At 41.6% G+C, this 20,182-nt stretch overlaps 1 protein-coding gene across 1 annotated transcript in view; it reads right to left on the minus strand.

Annotated features, from left to right (window-relative positions):
- GALNT1 (polypeptide N-acetylgalactosaminyltransferase 1) overlaps nucleotides 1–11,283 on the minus strand; it is a 109,116-nt gene extending 97,833 nt beyond the window's left edge. The window contains exon 1 of the mRNA XM_074340127.1: nucleotides 11,152–11,283. The gene's annotated coding sequence lies outside the window, so the exon portion shown is untranslated. The remainder of the gene's footprint in view (nucleotides 1–11,151) is intronic.
- Nucleotides 11,284–20,182: the final 8,899 nt, after the last annotated feature.

The following is a 20,182-nucleotide window of genomic DNA, read 5'->3' on the forward strand; positions in this document are numbered from 1 at the left end:
GCTCTCATAGGTCACACCCTACTGCTTACAAGAGGCTCTGCTCCTTCCCATCCCTAAGGAGATTTCCCTGAACCACCCCCAACGCAAGCTACACCCTCCTCCTTCCTCCTCTCCACATATTTCAAGGAACAGTCTACATTTGCTGTCACCGCTTATCACCATGCACTCACTCATACACCTCTGTAATATGATTTCTGTTGTTACCTCTGCTGAAACTGGAGAGCAGAGCAAGCAAGAAAGAGGAAGAAATCTTTTCACGCTCTTGCCTGCTCTGCAGTGCTGGACGTCAGCGGCCGTCATTCTTCCTAAGATCTCCTCCCTTGGATTATCCTGACTTTGCTCTCTTCTAATTCTCCTGCTGAGGAAATCGTACAGACATTCCAAAGGTTAGACACCTGAAAACACCTCTGAACGCCATATAGGCCCAAACAGTCAGCACACTCCTCCCCTGTAACGTTGCCACCAGCCAATTCATGTCTTGGAGTTTCTCCCAGGGTAAAAAACTCATTCTAAAACCTGACCAGTCTTGCACCTCTGAAGGGAACTATGCTGAACTGATTCAACATTTACTGATCACTTCTTAAGTGGTAGGCACCGGTGCTTATGAGACTAGTAAGGGAAGATCCCTACCTTTGCCAAAGGAATTCAGTCTAGAAGGGACACAGATGGATAAACTGATAGTGTCAACATGATACATGGTCTGGTAGAGGAAAACAAGCACTAAGGGGAAGGCCCGGGAAGACCAGAGAAGCTTGCCGAAAAAAACACTGGGGCCGTCTTTAACCTCAGGCAGATTTACTGCCACCACAGGAGTCCAGACCTCCTGCAAGTCTCCTGACTGGTCTCCACGCCTCGCTTTCACCCATTCTACCCTCTCACCCAAATCCGTTTTCCACGTGGCAGTAGGGGTGATCTGCTTAAAACGTGAAACTGAGCTCTCCCATGGCCACACCTTTCAACAGCACTGAGAATGCGGACCTCCGTCCTTTCCCAAGTCCACTTATCTCCCATCATCTCACGCCCCTTTCCCTTCAGCCACACTGATCTCTCAGTTCCTTAAGCAGAACGAGTTCTCTTCTGCTACATGGCCTCTGCACATACCATTCTTTTTACCTGGAATCCTCTTGCCCCCATTCTTTGTACTAAAAATCCTTTTGACCCGTGGGTATTGGCTGAACTGTCATTTCCTTCATTATTCACTTAATTGTCTCTACTTCTGTCTGCCCCATTAGACTGTATAATCAACAAGAACAGGAACCATGTCTTTTGTTCACTTTGTATTCACAGTACTTGGCACACACCAGACCCTCAATAAACATTTGCTCAATGAGGATGTAAAAGATTCTCTCCTGCTCTGGTGTCGTAACTGTAAGCATACCATCAGGTTGATTTCTCGGCCTTCTCCACCACTCCGTCTGCCTCATCTCACTGCCCACCATGCTCATCTCACCTTCAGACTTGACCTCTCCTCCCAAGATCAAGTCCATAGCTGTGATGCCTACAGGTTAGTTCCACCGGCAGCTGCTGTGACACCTGCAGCTGGATAGGTCTCAGGACACGCTTATAACGATCCTGAAACAAACCCTCCTGTATTTTTTCCCCATTGCTGTTAATGGTGGCATCTTCCTGGAGGTCAAGTGACTGACCTACCTCTTTACTATTTTACCCATTGAAAGAAAAATCTGAGTCCATCTCTAAAAATGCACTTGTATGTTCCTATATACACAGTCAACTGAACTAGTACATTAGCCTCATTTCCTACATCTAGCCTTTTAAAATAACAATCACCCACCCACATGTACATTACAGCTTAATTCTTAATTATGAGAATACTGACAATCAATATTCTCATCAAAATCCTTCAGTGGCTCCCTACTACCTTCCAAATAGCATCCATATACTCCTGCTTGTTATTCAAAGCCCTTAGCAATCTTGCCCCAACTGTCCTGGTAGCAAAGTCCACCTAGTTTGGTGGGTAAGACCACAAACTCTGGAATCAGACTGCCATGTTAAATGCACAGACACAGGGACAGATCCCAGCTTCACCACCTAACCTCTCCGTGCTACAGCTCCTTCATCTATACAATGAGGATAATGATAAGAATGTATTTTTAGTCTAATCACTACATTGTTCTGTACACCTGAAACTAAAGAGTATAGTGTTATAACAATTCACATTCTGTTTTGAGTTTTGTAGCCCCATCTTCAATTATCAAGAGCCTACATCCCAGCCTATCTGAACCAACTCACTGTTCCCCTAATACTCCTGAAACTTTCCCTTCTGAGACAAGAGCCCATAACAGGGGAAACACCAGCGGATAAGCTGCCAGTATTGCACTCACTCCTCCACCTCAAGGGTATTTCCTGTCAAAAGCTCAGCCACAAAGCTGCTTTCTTTCCAACAGTGTCTGTATCTCATGCATTGAAATGACCCACAGGTTGATCATCAAAGGATTTCCAACCTGTTCAAAGACTTAAGTCTACAATTAACCATCTTCTTCTTCCCCTTCTGACTTTCAGATTAGAAACCATCTTACCACCATTTTCCATGCCACATGACAAAAGCTGTTTTAGTTCTCGTATGCCCCTAATCTGGGTAAACACTGCAATTCTCATAGCTAGTCTTCCTACAACAGTCCTGTCACTTCCGATAGCATTCCCTTTGCATGGAAACACCAAAAATAATCAAGATTAATTCTGCAGTCTTATTATGCGCAGAATATGGACTTCGATCTCTGAAGCGGTCAGGCCTCATACAACGACAGTGCTACCTTCTTACCTTCGGAAGTTCCTGCTACGCACCAGGACTTGTAAATATTAGGAAAGTGTTTATTGACAAACACGCTAATTCCTAGACATGGACTGAGTTACAACATTTCCAGAAATTTTCACTCACTCTTTAACCTTAACAAAAACAATAAATTATAAACCATAACGTATAATTTCCAAAGAACAATCCAATAACTTAGCATGTGGCTCTATGAATGCAATGCAAATTCTACTTCTTTTTATAATCAAACTGATATTTAAAAAAAAAAAAAAAAAAAAAAATTTAATGGGAAGGAAGTCCTAACTACCAAAGACACAAAAAGCTAACAAAAGCCATGACATCTAAACCTAAGGAATTGTCTCCAAATCACTTCCTGGCTCCCATGGCTTAGTGTCCCTTAGCATTTGTTCCATAGCTGAGGTTGTCAACCATAAGGTAACATACCAGAAGCCTATACTTTGACATCTTTACAGAACCAAAACCATTTGTATGTTCTCTGTGTAGCATTAGGAGTCATAAATTACAAAGACTTTAAAGGACTTTTATAAAAACTTACAAGAATTTATTTTATGATTTATAACAATTTATACAAATTCTAACAGTTAAAGGAGAAATTAATCACACAAAATCAGGATGTACTCTCAACTCTTGCCACTGTTGCTGCAGCTGTCCTAAAAACAATCCTAAACACTCCTTTTCCTTAAGGACTTAAAGGATTTCACATGGAGGATAATCAATGATTCATCATTTCAGAAAGAATCAGGTAGTAGTACTCCATCTCTGAAGCGGTCAGGCCTCATACAACGACAGTGCTACCTTCTTACCTTCGGAAGTCCTAACTACCAAAGACACAGTACTCTAGGTCGTGCCAGCCAAACTGTAGTCACTAGACGGCAAACTGCTTCTACCCCATGAGGAGAGTACAGAGACTAAGCATTTAGAAACTAGGATTCCCAGAAATTTTCAGAATTTTTGACAGAAATTTTACATCTACTGAATCAAATAACAAAATATCGGGAGTTGTATATTGTAGGCTTTTTATGTCATTTTTCTTGTATTTCAGTTTTTACATATTTTAGAAAAGAATCAGCCCAAGACAAAGGGGAAGTGTTAAAAAACTAGTCCTTTAGGGACATCCGCTTCTCGGAAGATGGAGTAGATGTACTTTTCCCTATTACCCCTGCAACGTACAACGAAAAATTCTGGACATTACACATAAAATAAACATAAAAGGACTCAAGTATGGAGAGAAAGCAGATTGGCAAGGGATCTCAGGCCCCAAGGAACAACAAGCACAACGGTGAGTTCCTTGGTTTTATGTTTACCTCATATATCCCAGACTTGTAGCTGAAGAAGATGGCCACCTTGAAATGCCAATAGGCACAGACCAAAAAAAAGGCCTCAAAGTCGACTCTCTAGCCAAAGGACCAGAAAAGGGGCATCCTAGCAAGACAAACTCTTGGGGAAAAAAACCATTCTACTCCAGACAAACACCACAGAAAAAACGGTGGCCCCACCTATGTCAACAAAAGTCAGGTGGGTAACCTAGACTTCTGTTACTAGGCTGTAACAAAGCACCCCTCCACACTAGTGATGCTGAGAAGGCCATGTAGGGAGCCCAGCATTCATCTAAGGCACCTTCCACACCATCTCCCCGGGGATCCTGACCTGACAGTAACAAGGGACACCAAGTGGGGAATCTGTTCCTCCAATTTCTCCTGGCAATAACAAGGCAGCGCTGCATGCCACTCCTTCCCCTGCCCGGGTGGTGTCAGCAAAAAAAAAAAGCCAGCTAACATAAAGGCTTTAAATAAGAGGTGGAATTTCGTACCATAATATGAAAATGTCCAGGTTTTAATTTAAAAAAACACTCATACCAAGAGCCAGGATGAATTCAAAGTGAATGAAAAAGACATCAGTAGACACCAATACCAAATGACAGAGATGTTACATTATCTGACAATGATTATAAAGTAGATGTGACAGAAATGCTTCAACGGATAATTTCAATCATAAATAACCTCAGCAAAGAAATAAAAGATATAAAGAACAAACGGAAATTTCAGAGCTGAAAATTACAGAGATAAAAAACTAAGTGGATGGACTCAATAGCAGAATGAAAAGGTCAGAGAAAAGGAACTGGAAGATAGAGCAATAGAAATTACCCAACCTAAAGAACAGAGAGAAATAAACCAAAGAAAAATCAACAGCCTTAGGAACCTGTGGGACCACACAAAAGATCTAACATTCAAGTCATCGGTCTTGAAAAGAGAGGAGAAAATGGGCTGCAAAAATACTCAAAGAAATAATGGTGAAAACTTCCCAAATTTGGCAAGAGACGTAAGCCTACAGATTCAGGAAGCTTACTAAACTCCAAACAGGATAAGCCCAAAGAAATCCACATGAAGATGTATTATAATTAAAATTGTGAAAATTAAAGACAAAGAGAAAATCCTGAGACCAGTGAAAAATGAAACCTTAACTAGAGAGGAAAATCTTTCTGAATGACAGTGGATTTCTCATCAGAAACCATGGAGACTAGAAGAAAGTGGTACAATACTTTTCAAGTGCTGAAAGAAAAGATCAACACAGAGAAAATATCTTTCAGGAATGAAGAGGAAATCACGATATTCTCAAATGATGGAAAACTAAAAGAATATGTCACCAGTAGACCTACCCTAAAGAATGGCTAACGAAGCTCTTAAAACAAAAATGAAATGATAAAGGAAGGAATCTTGAGAAATCAAGAGAAAACATAGTAAGCGAAAACACAGGTAAATAGATTTTCCTTCTCCCCTTGAGTTTTCTCATTTGTTTGACCATGGAGGCAAAAACTATAACACTGTCTAATGTGCTTCTGAATGTAAATTAAGAAAATATTTACAAGTGTATTAAAATGGGGAAGGGTAAAGGGAAAAAAGGTTTCTAATGAACAGGTAAAGTGATGACACCAGTAGACAAAATACACACACACACACTCACACACACACGCGCGCGGAGCAAATAATATCTGGAGCAACCAGTAAAAAATAATTTTAATTAAAAGAAAACTACACAGAGAAATACACTAAAAAACAGTATAGCTATATCAAAATGGCATTCTAAAAAATGTTTAAGTAACCCATAGCAAATCAGGGTCAGAAAAACAAAGAAGAGAGGGAACAAACAAAAAAAACCAAAAAATAAAATAGCAGACTTAAGCCCTGATAGATCAATAATTACATTAAACGTAAATGGCCTAAATGCATCAATGAAAAGCTACAGACTGGCTGAATGGATTAAAAAACATGACCCAACTATATGTTGTCTATGAGAAACTTACTTCAAATATAACAATATAGGCAGATTGAAAGTAGAAGGATGGAAAATGATGTATCATCCAAACAATTAAAGAAAGCAATCAAAAGAAAAAGGAGCAGCTATGTTAGTATCAGATAAAGTAGAATTCAGAGCAAAGAAAATTACTAGAAACAGAGAAAGCCATACAATGACAGAAAGGGTCAATCCACCAAGAAAACCCAGCAACCCTAATTGTGTATGCACCAGAGAGCTGTAAAATATATAAAGCTAAAAATGGATACAGGTTAAAAGGAGAAATAGACAAATGCACAAAAGTAGTTGGAAACTTCCACATCCCTCCTCAACAGTTGATAGACAGAAAACAAGCAAAGGTATAGAAGAACTCAACACCATCAACCAACAGGATCTAATTGACATTTATAGAATACTCCACTCAATAACAGCAGAAAACACATTTTACTCAAGTATCCACAGAACATATACCAAGACAGAGTATATATTGAGCCATAAAACAAGGCTCAACAAATTTAAAAGAACTGAAATCAAACAGTGTGTCCTTCAATAATAATGGAATCAAAATAAAAACCAAAAACAGAAAGAAAATAGAAAAATCTCCAAACACTTGGGAACTAAACAACATACTTGTAAATAGTGCATGGATCAAAAAAGTCTCAAGGGAAATAAAAATATACACTGGAGTGAATGAAAATAAAAATACAGCATATCAAAATTTGTGACACAGAGCTCAAACAGTGCTGGGAGGGAAATTTACAGTGCTAAATGCCCCCATGAATATAAATGCAAAAAATCCCTAACATGGTATTAGTAAATAGAATTCAGCAATATATAAAAAGAATTACACACCATGACCAAGTGGAGTTTATTTCAGAGATGCAAGGCTGGCTCAATTCAAAATTTGATATAATCCATCATATCATTAAACTAAAGAAGGAAAATCATACCATTTCTGTGTGTTGGCAGCAACTGGGTGAAGGGTACAGGGCATTTTTCTGAATTATTTCTTATAACTGCAATGTGGATCTACAATTATGTCACAAAAAGTTTAATTAAAAAAACAACAAAACTGGACCTTATTTATTGCTCTAAGGTTTATCACCCAAATGTTAACACTTCAGAATGGACCTACCCTTCTTAACAACCTTTCATTAATCCTGGATTAAGTGAGGTTACATAAATATAAATATAAATATAAAATATTATCCCTATCCTCAAACACCATACGCTCAAGTAGACTGACAAACACAGGCATAAATCAACAGTGAAAGACATCATAAAGGAGATGGGATTTGAGCAAATCTTTGAACAAGAGGTAGCATTTCCACAACTGGAGGTGGAGAGGAGGACATTTGGGGAGGAAGAAATCATATATAAAGACACAGAGCTAGAAGCAAGCACAGTGCTTATGGGGAAAGAGGCATGTGTGTGCTGTGAAATAACAGAAAGATAAGAGAAGCAGTGTGGGAGTAACTATGAAGGGTCCCCAAAAGCCAGAGAGAGGAATTCAAATGTCACTCAGAAAAGTCTTCCTCACCAACCCAGCCAACCAAAAGCAGCAGCTCCTCCCACTCACAATCTCTCCACACCCTTTCCTTTTTCTTCATAGCACTCAACACAAGTCAAGTTGTAAGCATTATGTACTTATCTGCATGTTCATTTGGTTAGTGCTGTCCCACCCCCAGTTATCTTGAGTATTTAGCACTGGGTCTGGCACACCATAAGCACTCAACAAATATTAATTGAATAGATGAACAAATGATATTCACTCCTAATTGTCTTCTATGCAGCTGCCCCACTCCTCTTCCTCCATCACCTGTCATTCCATTCACCTTGGTCTCTCTCTGATCTCTGCCTCTTTTAGGTAATCTCTCCTTTTTCCTTGCTCCTCCACCCCAGCTCTTAACCCATCATGAAAATAAAAACTCGGTATATTTTAAAACAGTGGTTCATATTTACAATGTTGTAACACTTCTGAATCTCAACCAATGAGGAACTGTACCCCAAGAAATCTGTTAATGAAAACAAGTACTAAAGTTGTATGTTGTATATAAGCATAACAGATGTATAGATTACATGATGAACAAACAAATAGAAATAAGAGTTATTCCTGTTGCCTTACTTTCCTGAATGAGAACTTTTTCCCATAACTGGATGATTTATCTCGTCTATGGAAAGCTGTCCACCAAAGACAGCCAGGACATCACTCCTCAAGGGCACCAGAGTTATGAAAAACAAGGAAAGATAGAGAAACTGTCACAGACCAAAGACTAAGGAGACACAATGACTAAATGCAATGTAGTACGCTGGACTGGGTACTGGAACAGAAAGAGGACATTCATGGAAAAACTGGTGAAATCCAAATAAAGTGAAATTTAGTTTAAAAGAAATACACACACACACATTTATATGGCACTAACATGATTAAGATTCAAATTTATTAATGTTATTTTATATTCTTAAAAAGAGAAAGAGATGGAGCATGCAAGTGAGCTGGGGGTGAAACTCGAGCCAGAGTAGCTGGGGCTTGAAGCTAAAAAGCTACATATACTCTACCTTCATTTTGACTCTGGTCCCATGCTCTTTCTTACCTAATGCCACGAGAATTATCTTGCCTACAATTGCTTGAGAGTAACAACCAGTTTTACTTTCTAGCATGCTCCTTTACACACAGTCATGCACTGATTAAGAACAGGGTTACATTCTGAGAAGCAGGTCTTTAGGCAATTTTGTCCTTGTGTGAACAGCAGAGTGCACTGCCACAAACCTAGATGGTGTAGCCTATTACACACCTCAGCTAAAAGGGACAGCCTATTGCTCCTAGGCTACAAGCCCCGACAGCACGTTACTGCACAAAACAAAAGGAGATTAGATTAAGTACAAGAGAAAATGAGAAAATCAAGAGGTGCTGTAAAGACGAGAGGTATGAGGCTGCTGCGGGTGTAATATGCATACTGTTTTACAGCAAACTTTTTTTTATAAGTAGAAAGAGTACACTTTAAAATAACAATTGAAAGTACAGTATAGTGAATACATAAGCCAATAACAAACGTTTATTATCATTATCGAGTATTATGTACTGTACATAATTGCATGTGCTGTACTTTTACACAACTGGCAGCACAGGTTTCCTTACACCAGCATCACTGCATACATGTGAGTAATGCTTTGTGCTGCAACTTATGAGGGCTATGACATCACTAGGGGATAGGGATTTTTCAGCTCCATTATAATCTTATAGGACAACCATCATATGTGTGGTCTGCTGTTGCCTAAAACGTCATTATGTGGCATGTGGCTGTACTCAAGCATTTATTGAGTGCCCACTGCTTAACAGGCACTTTGAAGTCTCTGGGGATACATGGCTCTAAAACGAAGACACAATCTCTTCTCTCATAAAGCTTACACTCTATGGGAGAAGCCAGGCACTTAACAAGTATTTGCTCCCAAGAATTTTACAGCCTGCTTCTCAAACCCCTACCAAACAATCCATCAGAACATTTGTTAAACCAGTTCTCAATGGTGTTCTGAATAAGGCTTTCAATGTGAACACAAATCCACTGAGATAGATCTGTGATTATCACTTGTGAGCTGTTATATCACTTTAACAGATAGATACCAATTCAGTTCATGTGGTTTGGGACCTAAGATTATACATTTCTTCCAAACTCCCAGAGGAGAGGGATGCTGCTGCTAGTTCACAATCCACACTTTGAATTAGCAAACCTCTGAAGTACTGTGGAAACATCCCTCAAGCTATCTCGTAAAATGCAAGCCCCATAAGGCAACGACATGTTATCTCTTATTCACCATAGTATTCCTAGGACTGTGCCTCATAGATAGATGGCACTCAATAAATATTTCTTTACTGAATAAACGGATGTATGGTCTAGACAAGTGCTGTTCAATAGTAGCCATTGGTCCACATTTGGATACTGAACAATTGAAATGTGTCTTGTTCAAGCCAAGAGCTGAAATTTTTAAATTTAAATTTTAATTTAAATAGCCACATGTAGTTCGTGCCTAGCACAGGGGACAATCCTGGTCTAGACACAGATGTGATATAAAGACCGCTGGATTAATAAGGCCTCGGTTTGAATCCCAGCTCTGCTGCTTCGCTTGTGACCTGTAAAGTTACTTCTTCGAGCCCCAACTTCTTCATCTGTGAAATGAGGACTGGACCTCCCACACACACCTCTCTCGGGATGCTTGACAGGAAGTATAAATCAATATATTAAGTATAGGGTATGATTAAGATAACGTTCTCTGCCCTCCAGAAACAGTTCAGTCACAAACACCGCTTTGCCCATTGCCCACTCTTGCCAGAAAATGCGAAGCGCGTTAGGCTGAAGGTCTGGTGAGCTCAGTGGCTTTGAGAATCAGGCCAAGGTCATAAGTTTGGAGGAGGGGGAACCCTCACTTGGCAAGGTTGACCAGGTGAGAGCGGCAATGACAATGCAAATCATTACAATTCCTGGCAAATTTTGAAATGGACAGTGTATTGATTATGGATACGCAAATGACATTTCATTCATTCATTCTTCCAGGAAGGGCTGCCACATTACCTAAAGCCCTCTACTTCCCATACAGAAACATTTACTAATTCAGGGCCGGGTCCTCTTCGCGCGCAGTGGGCCGGGAAGCCCCCGCCCCTGGCTGCCCGCGTGTCCTCCCCCTCCCCCGTCACGCCGGCCCAGCAAGGGTCAGCCTGGCACCGGGGTTCCAAGTACCACACGACCGAGCCGAATCCAGGAGCCATATTTAGCTGTATTTTTAGTGAATAAAACAAACTTCCGTCTTCTAAAGAAAAACGGTTCTAACTCAATGTCAAACTAGGACGGAAACTCGCTGCTCGCCGCAGTTGCCAACCAGAGACGCCGCGTGTCCAGCAGCCCCGGAGTCCCTGACCCAGACCCGGTGCGGAGATCGCCCGCGCCCCGGCCGAGGCAGCGCGGGCCACAAAGGGACGGGAGACGCGGACGCGGACGGGCCTCCTCCGCCTCCTGCTCCAGCCCCGCGCAAGCGGCCGCAGCTCCGGGACGGCCCGGGAACCGGGATACACTCACCTCGGTCCGCGCGGCGGCGGCGGCGGGCGCTCCTCGGGGCCGGCCCGGGCGGTCGCGGCGCGGTTCCGCGGGCCGCAGCGCGGGCGCTACTCTCGGGCCGCCGTCCGCCGCGCCGCCTCCTCGGCCACTGCCGGCGGTTCCCCAGCAGGCGGGCGGGCCCGGCGCGGGCCCCGCCTCCGCCGCGCCCGCCCCCGCCTCCGCGCCGGGCCTCGCGGGCTCAGCGCGCTACTCCGGGCCGCCCGGCATGCCGCCGTCGCCGCTGTCTCTGCTGCTCGCTCGGGGCCGCTTCAGTGCGGCGGGCCGGGACCGCAGGGCCGCCCGCGCAGGCCGCTCGGGCGCGGTGCTCACAGCGCGCGGCGTGCTCCGCGGCGGTGGCGGCGGCCCATGCGGCTGCGCGGGGGAGGTGGGGGCGCCGCGCGCTCACCCGGATGCGCTGCCCCCGCCCCTGCGGCGAGCCCACCTCGGGGCCGCGGCGCTTTCCTTCGTTCCTGGGAGGTCTCTGCGCCTCTAACCGTTCTTCCTTGACCCGTGGGGAGCGGTGGACCGGGGGCACCGGGGTGAGGGCCCCCGGGCGGGAGGCTCGGTGTGCGACGGCTTCAGCCGCGCCGTCCGAGCCGGGTGGTCTTCACCTGAACCCGTGTACGGACAAATAGGCTCCCTCAGCAGGAAAAGCCAAACTCGGGCCGTTTCACGTCGACCAGATCACAGGGTGGGAGGAAATGGCGGTGCCCTCACCACGCCGAGGAGGTCCTCGATCGACCTCGGGGCCGAGCAGAAGGGCTGCTCCTGACCCGGGTAGGGTCGCCCGCAGCCGCCGAGGCGGACTTGAAGCTGGAGGACTGTCGGTGGCGCCTTCGTCCGGCCTTGCTGAGCCCTGCGCCAGGCCACCGGCATGCGGGAGGTCCAGGACCCGGGGTGGGCGGTGAGAGGGGAGGCCACCGACCGGCACCGCCGGAAGAAGCAGCCAGTCCTCGGGGGACTAAAACGCCCGGTCCCCTGCAGAGAGGGGACTGTCTCCTGCTCTGAGAGGTGGCCTTCCATCGTGTCCCCTTGGGAAACACTCCTTGGCACTAATTTCAATCAATACTTTAGCCGTACCTTACCTTGAAGAGAAGACACAACCGTGATCCTCTATCATTCTCGCTAGGCATCACCAACTGTTCTTTTAATAAATTAATTTTCTGCCTAAATCATTCAGAGGTTTATGTGTCTTGCTTGCCAGCCAAGAGCTGGAATGATAAGAGACTAGTGTTTACAATGACATTTAAATTATACCATTTTTATTTTTAAATAAATGCTATGTTCACCAAAAGGACCGAAAGCCTGGCTAAGCAAAAAGATGTTACCGAAGATTGTCTCTGTAATTTTACTATCCTGTTTTGTGCTTAATATGTTTTGCAAATATTTTAAAACAAAAGTTGAAAGTTGCTCTTTTTAAGTGCTTATATAATATTTTGAAACAGTGAATGATTGGCCTCTTAATGTACCACAAGGAAACGTCACTTTGAAGTTTGCATCTCTTTTAAAAATACCTCTCAAAAAAATGCTGTATCTCCAGGAAAGAAAGATTTGCAAATCATATATCTGATAAAGGACTTGCATTCAAAATACATAAAGAACTCTTACAACTCAAAAGACTAATAATCCAATTTAAAATGGGCAAAAGATTTGACTAGACATTTTACCAAAGTAAATATTTAAATTGTCAGCTTAGCATGAAAAGATGCTCAATATATTAGTCACTAAAAAATGCAAATTAGAACCACAATGAGAAAGCTCTTCCCACCCAGTACAATAGCTGTAATAAAAGACCAACAATGACAAGTGTCAATGAGGAGATAGAGAAATTAGAACGCTCATACATTGCTGATGAAAATGTGAAATGGTGCAGCCACTTTGGAAAATGGTTAGGTTCTTTAACAGTCGTACATAAAAATACCATATGATCCAACAATTCCACTCCTAGGTATATACCCAAGAAAATTTAAAACATGTTCATATAACAAGCTGTATGTATATATTCATAGCAGCATTATTCATAATATTCCAAAAGGGGAAACAATCCAAACGTCCAGCAACTGGTGAGTGGATAAACAAAATGTGGTATATCTATACAATGGAATGCTGTTCAGCAATAAAACAAATATTCATAGAAGATACAACATAGAGGAACATCAAACCATTAAAGCTAAGTGAAAGAAGCCAGATGCAATAAAAGCACACATTGTATGATTCCATTTATATGAAATATCTAGAAAAAAACAAGTCTATATAGATAGTTGACTGGTGATTGCCTAGGGGTGAGGTGGGAATGGAGAGTAACTGCAAAGGGACACAAGAGATCTTTCTGGAGTGATGGGAATGTTCTACAATTCGATTGTAATGGTTATACAACTCTATAGAGTTACTAAAAATCATTGAATTGTGCGCTTGAAATTAGAGTGAATGTTATGGTATGTAAATTTTACCTCAATAAAATGTTTGAAAAAAATGTGTGTACCATTAAGTAGCCCAGGTTAACAGTACCTTATCTAGTTGCAACAAGTTCTTTGCAAAAAAGAAAAAAACTGTAAAAACAAATGGAAAATTGTGTGCTGTTTGCATATTACAAGGTAGTAAAATGCACTTTTTGCCACTGGTTGTATAAACAAGCACAATTACCCTTCCACATCCCCAATTTACTCATTCTTATTTATTCAAAAATCTATCTTCAGTTTACTTAAAAAATTGGAAATGGGGTAGAAATTGTAAGCACGTTTAACAGCAGAAAAGAACTGGATGCCTTACAAAAAGGGGTGTAAGAGCTCAGTTTGGAAATCCAAAGTAAAGACAATGACATAATCCTTCCCAATGTTATTCCTATTTCCCGTTGGCCATGCGCCCTGGACTCACTGGCTTTCTCCAGTTGTGCAGATGTGTGCTTCAGCAAGAGCACTCACTACCTTGGGGCTGAATAATGGTGTGATTTAGGTGTGTGTTTTTTTCATGATTTTATGGCTTTTTCATGCTTTCTGAGATTTTTACCATGGAAGAACCTAGTACCTGGATTAATTCGTGGAGACACATTGAAAGTGGACTATCCCACAGGAAGTAGTCTGCCTGCCCTGACATTTCCTCACCACAGCTCCTGAGAAGACCACAAAGGGAGCTGCTCTTTTGAGTGAATGATTAACTTCCTTCATTGTTTCTAGTGTCAGGCCCTCTTTAAAATGATTTTTACCTGAATAATACTAATATTCTTTTACCTTGTGAATGAGGACTAGTTGTTTGTCCCCAATTAGCTAGAAAGCAAAAGGATAGCTCCTTGGATGGATTCATTGTAATAGCGAAATGTGGGAGATTGCCTAAAGTAGGGGAAACTGCCCAAGAATAATTGACCCATGTGGTAGGCGGGAGGAGGAGAGAAGAGATCTGTTACACAGAATTGTATGTGGAGGAAAGAACAGAAGAGGGTGACATTGAAAGAGGGACAAGCAAACACAAGCCCACCTAGGAGTTCAAACATGAAGCAGCTGGTAACCATGCAGAACACATGAATGCTATTATGCTATGATTTTTTCACTCCTATTTTTGCTTTTACCAACCAAAGACCTGGCTGCCCTGCCTTATGACAGAAGCCTCAGGAACAGGAGGCAGTGCCCTTCCTTCTCTCCTAGCTCTCCAGCTCCTAGCACAATGTCACTATCATGACAACTTCACAGCTCTAACACCAGGAACAAGGGGCAAATAGGATGGAGGCAGGTGCCTTAGTCCACTCATCCTTTGGGTGGTGATCATGGGGAAGGGCAGGCAGTGAAGTCTGTCGGCATGGTGAGGGCAGTCCTTGGGGTGAGGGATGAAGGAGGATCATAAACAGTCGGGAGGGTGTCTTCCCTTGGATCTGGTGATAAGAGCAGTACCTCATGGGCATTTATGAGGGGCGGCAGGTAATGGTGACTAATACTTGTAGTGCTATCTTCGATCTCTGTATCCAAAAGTCCCAAATCCTGGTGGCTTAAAACTACACAAGTTCCTGTCTGGCCCACATTCTCTGTCCTTGGAGGGTGAGTGAGGGCTTCAGCCCAGGCCAAAGAAGAATCAGAGTAGCACAATGTTCCCCCTTGGCAGGGACAGTAGGAAGATTGCACATGGTCTCTTAACTCTGCCTCCCCATGTGTCTCTTTTATGAATGCATTTCAATGGTCAAATCAAACCATGTGCAGTATCTAACTTCAAAAAAAGCCGGGAAATGTAATCAATCCCAGCATTGGCCCCAGAAAGCAGAAAGCTTCAAAATTTGGATTATAATATTAATGACTATCAGAAGTACAAAAATCAGACAATAACTCTTCATTTTGAAATAATTATAGGAAGTTGTTAAAATTGTACAGAGAGGTCCTTTGTATCCTTCACTCCTTTCCCCCCAATGGTTAGGAGGGGGACCAGAATTTGCTACCCCAAAATGTGCTTTTGGGGGTATTGATTTTAAGCTGGTTATTAAGAAACAAAAGACTCAAAGAACCTTTGACCCTCCCTCTTATCTCCCTAAAGGAATTAACATAAAACCTGCTTAAAGGAAGGGAGCTAGTCACTTCAGCTATTCACCTTAGACTACACGAATTAAATGTGACAGAGAGGAAGAAATTTAGCAAAGCCTGTTTATTGAACTCCCCTCTCTGTCCCATTGTTTCTGGGTGGCCCAGCAAAAATTTGTTTGCTACATGTTTGCTCTTTCTCATTTACCTATGAATTGCCTGCGTTAGCTTTGAAATTCTAGATCCCTGCCCCCTTCTCTTTAGAGCAGCATATACTTGTCTAAACTGTTCTCGGGCTCATCTTCTTATGGAACCCCTATATGTATATGTGTAATAAATTAGGACATTGTCTCCTGTTTATCTGTCTCATGTTAATCTGATTATTAGCCCAGCGAGAAGAATTTAGAAAGATGGGAGGAAAATTATTTTTGTACCCCCACAGTTACATCTTATAACTTATTTTAAAAAGCTATAAACTTATAACTATAGTATACTATCAAACTCAGGAATTGACGTTGGTACAATGTGTATGTACATTTCTGTATCATTTTATCACATGTGCAGATCCAGTAACAATCACCAGAATCAAGATATAGAACTATTCCATCACCACATCTCCCTCATGCTAACCCCTTCAGAATCACCCCCACCCCTCCACCACCCAACACTATCTCTAACCTATCTGTTCTCGATCTTTATAATTTTGTCACTCCAAGAATGTTATTTAATGGAATAATGTAGTATGTGACCTTTTGAGACTGGCTCTTTCTTACTCAGCACAATACCCTTGCATATAGTTGGGTCATTTTGTTTTGTGTTGTTTGTGCTAACCACTCTGTTCCCACTTGACTTTCTCTGATGCTACCCCAGCAGGGCTTAGGGAAGTCACCAGAGGTGCCTTGTAGCAACAAGTGTAAAAGTGGGAGTCCAGGCTTTCTATTCCACCTTTTCTGACTGGGACAGGGCACATTTTTTTTTTTCCTACAGTGTTTGGCTGGAAATAGGGCAGTTACTATCTGAACATTTTCTAGAATGCCCCTTTCCTGGTCCTTTAGCTCCAGAAAGCAGCGCTTTCTTCGGGATTTCACAGAAACCTGTTCCTGTGGTGTTTCCAGTTTTCCAGCTTCTCCAGCACTCAGTTCCGGATATACGAGGCAAAAAGAAAACTTGGGAAACTTGTTGCCCTGTCATGCCTCAATCCCAAGGTCCTTAGTCAATTGCCTTCCTCTCTCCACCTTTCAGAGTCTTCTTATGTTTGTTTTATGTACAAGGTCCAGAGCTTTTAGCTGTTCTTAAAGTTGACGTGTACTCCATCCACTATTCCATCTTAGGATGGAATCAGAAGCTGAGAATAAAGTTTTAAAACACAAATCAGAGCAGAGCGCAGATTATTCCTTTAAAAATCTCACTCCCAGTTTCTTGTATTCTAATAGGCTTTCTTGAGTCAGAGAGGAAAGGGAAGATTTATTGCTGGTTTATTGGAAATTTCACATATACACTGAATATTTATATAAGCTACGCTTATCATATGAAAAAAAGTGGAGAAAATGCTGGGAACTGCTAGATCAGAGACTCAGTGGAATCTGAATCAGCAAGTAAGGACAAGTGAAAAAATTGAGACAGTCAGTGAGAAGGCTAAGCCTGAGGCAGTGCAGGTGGACTAGGCCTTACACTGGAAGGCTCCAGATATACTGTTTGGACACATGGCCAACGAATGAAGACGGTAATGGGCAGAAATGAACCTAAAAAACTGAAAATAACAGAGTTAGACAAGTCATCAATATGATTTTTTTTTTTTTTTAATTTAAGGAAAGCAGGGGTCAGAATAGAAGGAAATCCTGTCAGGTACAAAAATCATCAAGGATCATGGAAGCAAGTCTTAGTTGGTAGTAGATATGGGCAGACAACCAAGATCACTCTATGCAGCAAGGCTATCATTTTGAATTGAAGAACAGATAAAGAGCTTCCCAGACAAGAAACAACTAAAGGACTCATCAATATCAAACCAGTATTATAAGAAATGTTAGAGGGACTTCTTTAAGACAAAAAAAAATCAAAACTGAATAATAAAATGGCAGTAGCTACACATCTATCGACAATTAGTTTAAATGTAAATGGATTAAATGTTCCAATCAAAAGATAGGGTAGCTGAATGGATAAGAAAACAAGACCTTTATATATGCTGCCTACAAGAGACACACTTCAGATCAAAAGACACACACAGACTGAAAGTAAAGGGCTGGAAAAAGATATTTCATGAAAATGGAAATGGAAAAAAAAAAAGTTGGGGTAGCAATACTTACACTAGACAAAATAGACTTTAAAACAAAGGCTATAACAAGAGGCAAAGAAGGACTCAGTAATCCCACTTCTGGGTATTAAGCTGAAGAAACCCAAAACACTACTTCAAAGGGACATGTGCATCCATATGATATGGAGGCAACTTGGGTGTCCATCTTTGGTTGAATGAATAAAGAAGAAGAGGTACATATATACAATGGAATGTTACTCAGCCATAAAAAGGAACGAAATCTTGCTACCTGCAACAACCTGGATGGACCTAGAGTGTATTATGCTGAGTGGAGTTAGTCAGACAGAGAAAGACAAATGCCACATGATTTCACTTATGTGTGGAATCTAGAGGACAGGAGAAATGAACAATCAAAACAGAAACAAGCTTATAATTACAGAGAACATTTTGATAGTTACTAGATGGGGGAGGTGGTTGGGGGGGATGGATGAAGAAGGGGGCAATTCAGAGGTACAAATTGGTAGCTACAAAATAGTCATAGGAATATACAGTATAGCATGGAGAATGTAGTCAGTAGTACTGTAATAACTATGTATGGTGTCCAACGGGTACTGGATTTATCAGGGTGGTCACTTCATAAGTTATATATATAAATGTCTAATCACTGTGTACACCTGAAACTAATATAATATCGTATGTCAACTGTAATAGAAAAATAAAATAAAAAATCTCTAAATGAAAAAAAGGAAATCAAATGGCATGAACCTGAAATAAAGAGATATGGACAGACGATGGGTTCTTGGTTCAAAAGAGATCCTGTGGAGTAGGATGACCAAAGTTTTAACTATGAGTGCACATGAATTAATGCTCTTATTAGATGGCATGTAGGAAGACTCAATGAAAAAACAAAAATCATCCCAATGGGGAAAAAAAATCATCTTCTATCCCACAGGGTGGGGTAGAAGACTGCACGCCTTTTCTAGCTAAGAGTGACTTTTAGAGATTTATAAAATATGTTTTCTTGGCCTCTTCTTCCCCCAAGTCATATTTTTCCATTCTTACAATGGCACAAATCTTTCTGAATAATTATCTACATATTTCTGGCAAAGGAGTACGGCACGGTTTTTTTTTTTTTTTTTTTTTTTTACAAATTTAGGCCCAAGGTATGTGGTAAGGGAAGTTACCTGACTAACAGCAATACCTTGACATATGCCATAAGACATGCCAAAATGACCCTTGAGATAGTTTCTATTTGAGCTCTGAGGACTCTGTTTTTACCCAGTGTAATACATCCTACATAGCCCTGTTACATTGGTCTTCCTAAAACACCTAGTTCATGAAGCCACTCAGTCTACACACATTAGTCAAGCATTCCAGACCCTCCCCAATCTGGTCCCCTTCCCACTTCTTGCCTACAGCTTACCCATAAGAATTCTCTGCTGCAGCCACACCACCACTTCACTGTTCCCCACTCTCCACATTTGTTATGCTATTCGTTTCTTCTTTGCCTACTTTCCTCCACCTGTGGTTTCTGTTCTAGTGCAATTTTCTCTACCTTCTACTACCTCTTCAGTTAGGTTGACCTTATTTCCTGAATTCCTAAAATTTTTGTTATCTGTAGTATTTTATTGTACAACACAAATTAGCTTCCTCATTATATTGCTGCTGTAATATTTTATGTGTTTAAGGCTTATATCGCCTCCTGGATGGTATGCATTGTACTCTGTATATTTTAAATATAAAAGTAATACATGTATATGATAAAAATTCAATAGGACAGGAAGATATGAAACAAAAACTTAATTTCTCTCTCCCAAGAGCATCACCAAAGGTAAATACCTTCAACTAATTCTGTTTGGAGGTTGCCACCCCTACCTCTCCGGAAGGATATGTCCCCTAACTCTAAATAACATACTTATAGTTCCAGTTCTTGATTTATCAACTTTAGACAGTGTATTTGTCAACTTTTGCTGCCATAAAACAATCCTCAAATTGTGGCTTGCAAAACATTTATTGCAAGCTCACAAGTCATTGGCTGTCACTATGCTAGACTTGGCTAGATGTGGCTCTATGTGTCATCTAATTTGGGGACTTGGGCTAATGTAGTGTCCATTATTTGGGGGGTGTTCTTCCTACAGCAGAGGGCCATAGCTGAAAAGATGCAATGGAAACACATGATACTTCTGAAAGCCTCTGTTCAGAACTAGCCACTGTCATGAACCCACATTCCTTTTGCTCAAAATAATTCACATGGCCAAGCCTAGTA

This window comes from Rhinolophus sinicus, linkage group LG09, assembly GCF_036562045.2.
Source record: "Rhinolophus sinicus isolate RSC01 linkage group LG09, ASM3656204v1, whole genome shotgun sequence".
Taxonomy (NCBI): Eukaryota; Metazoa; Chordata; class Mammalia; order Chiroptera; family Rhinolophidae; genus Rhinolophus; species Rhinolophus sinicus.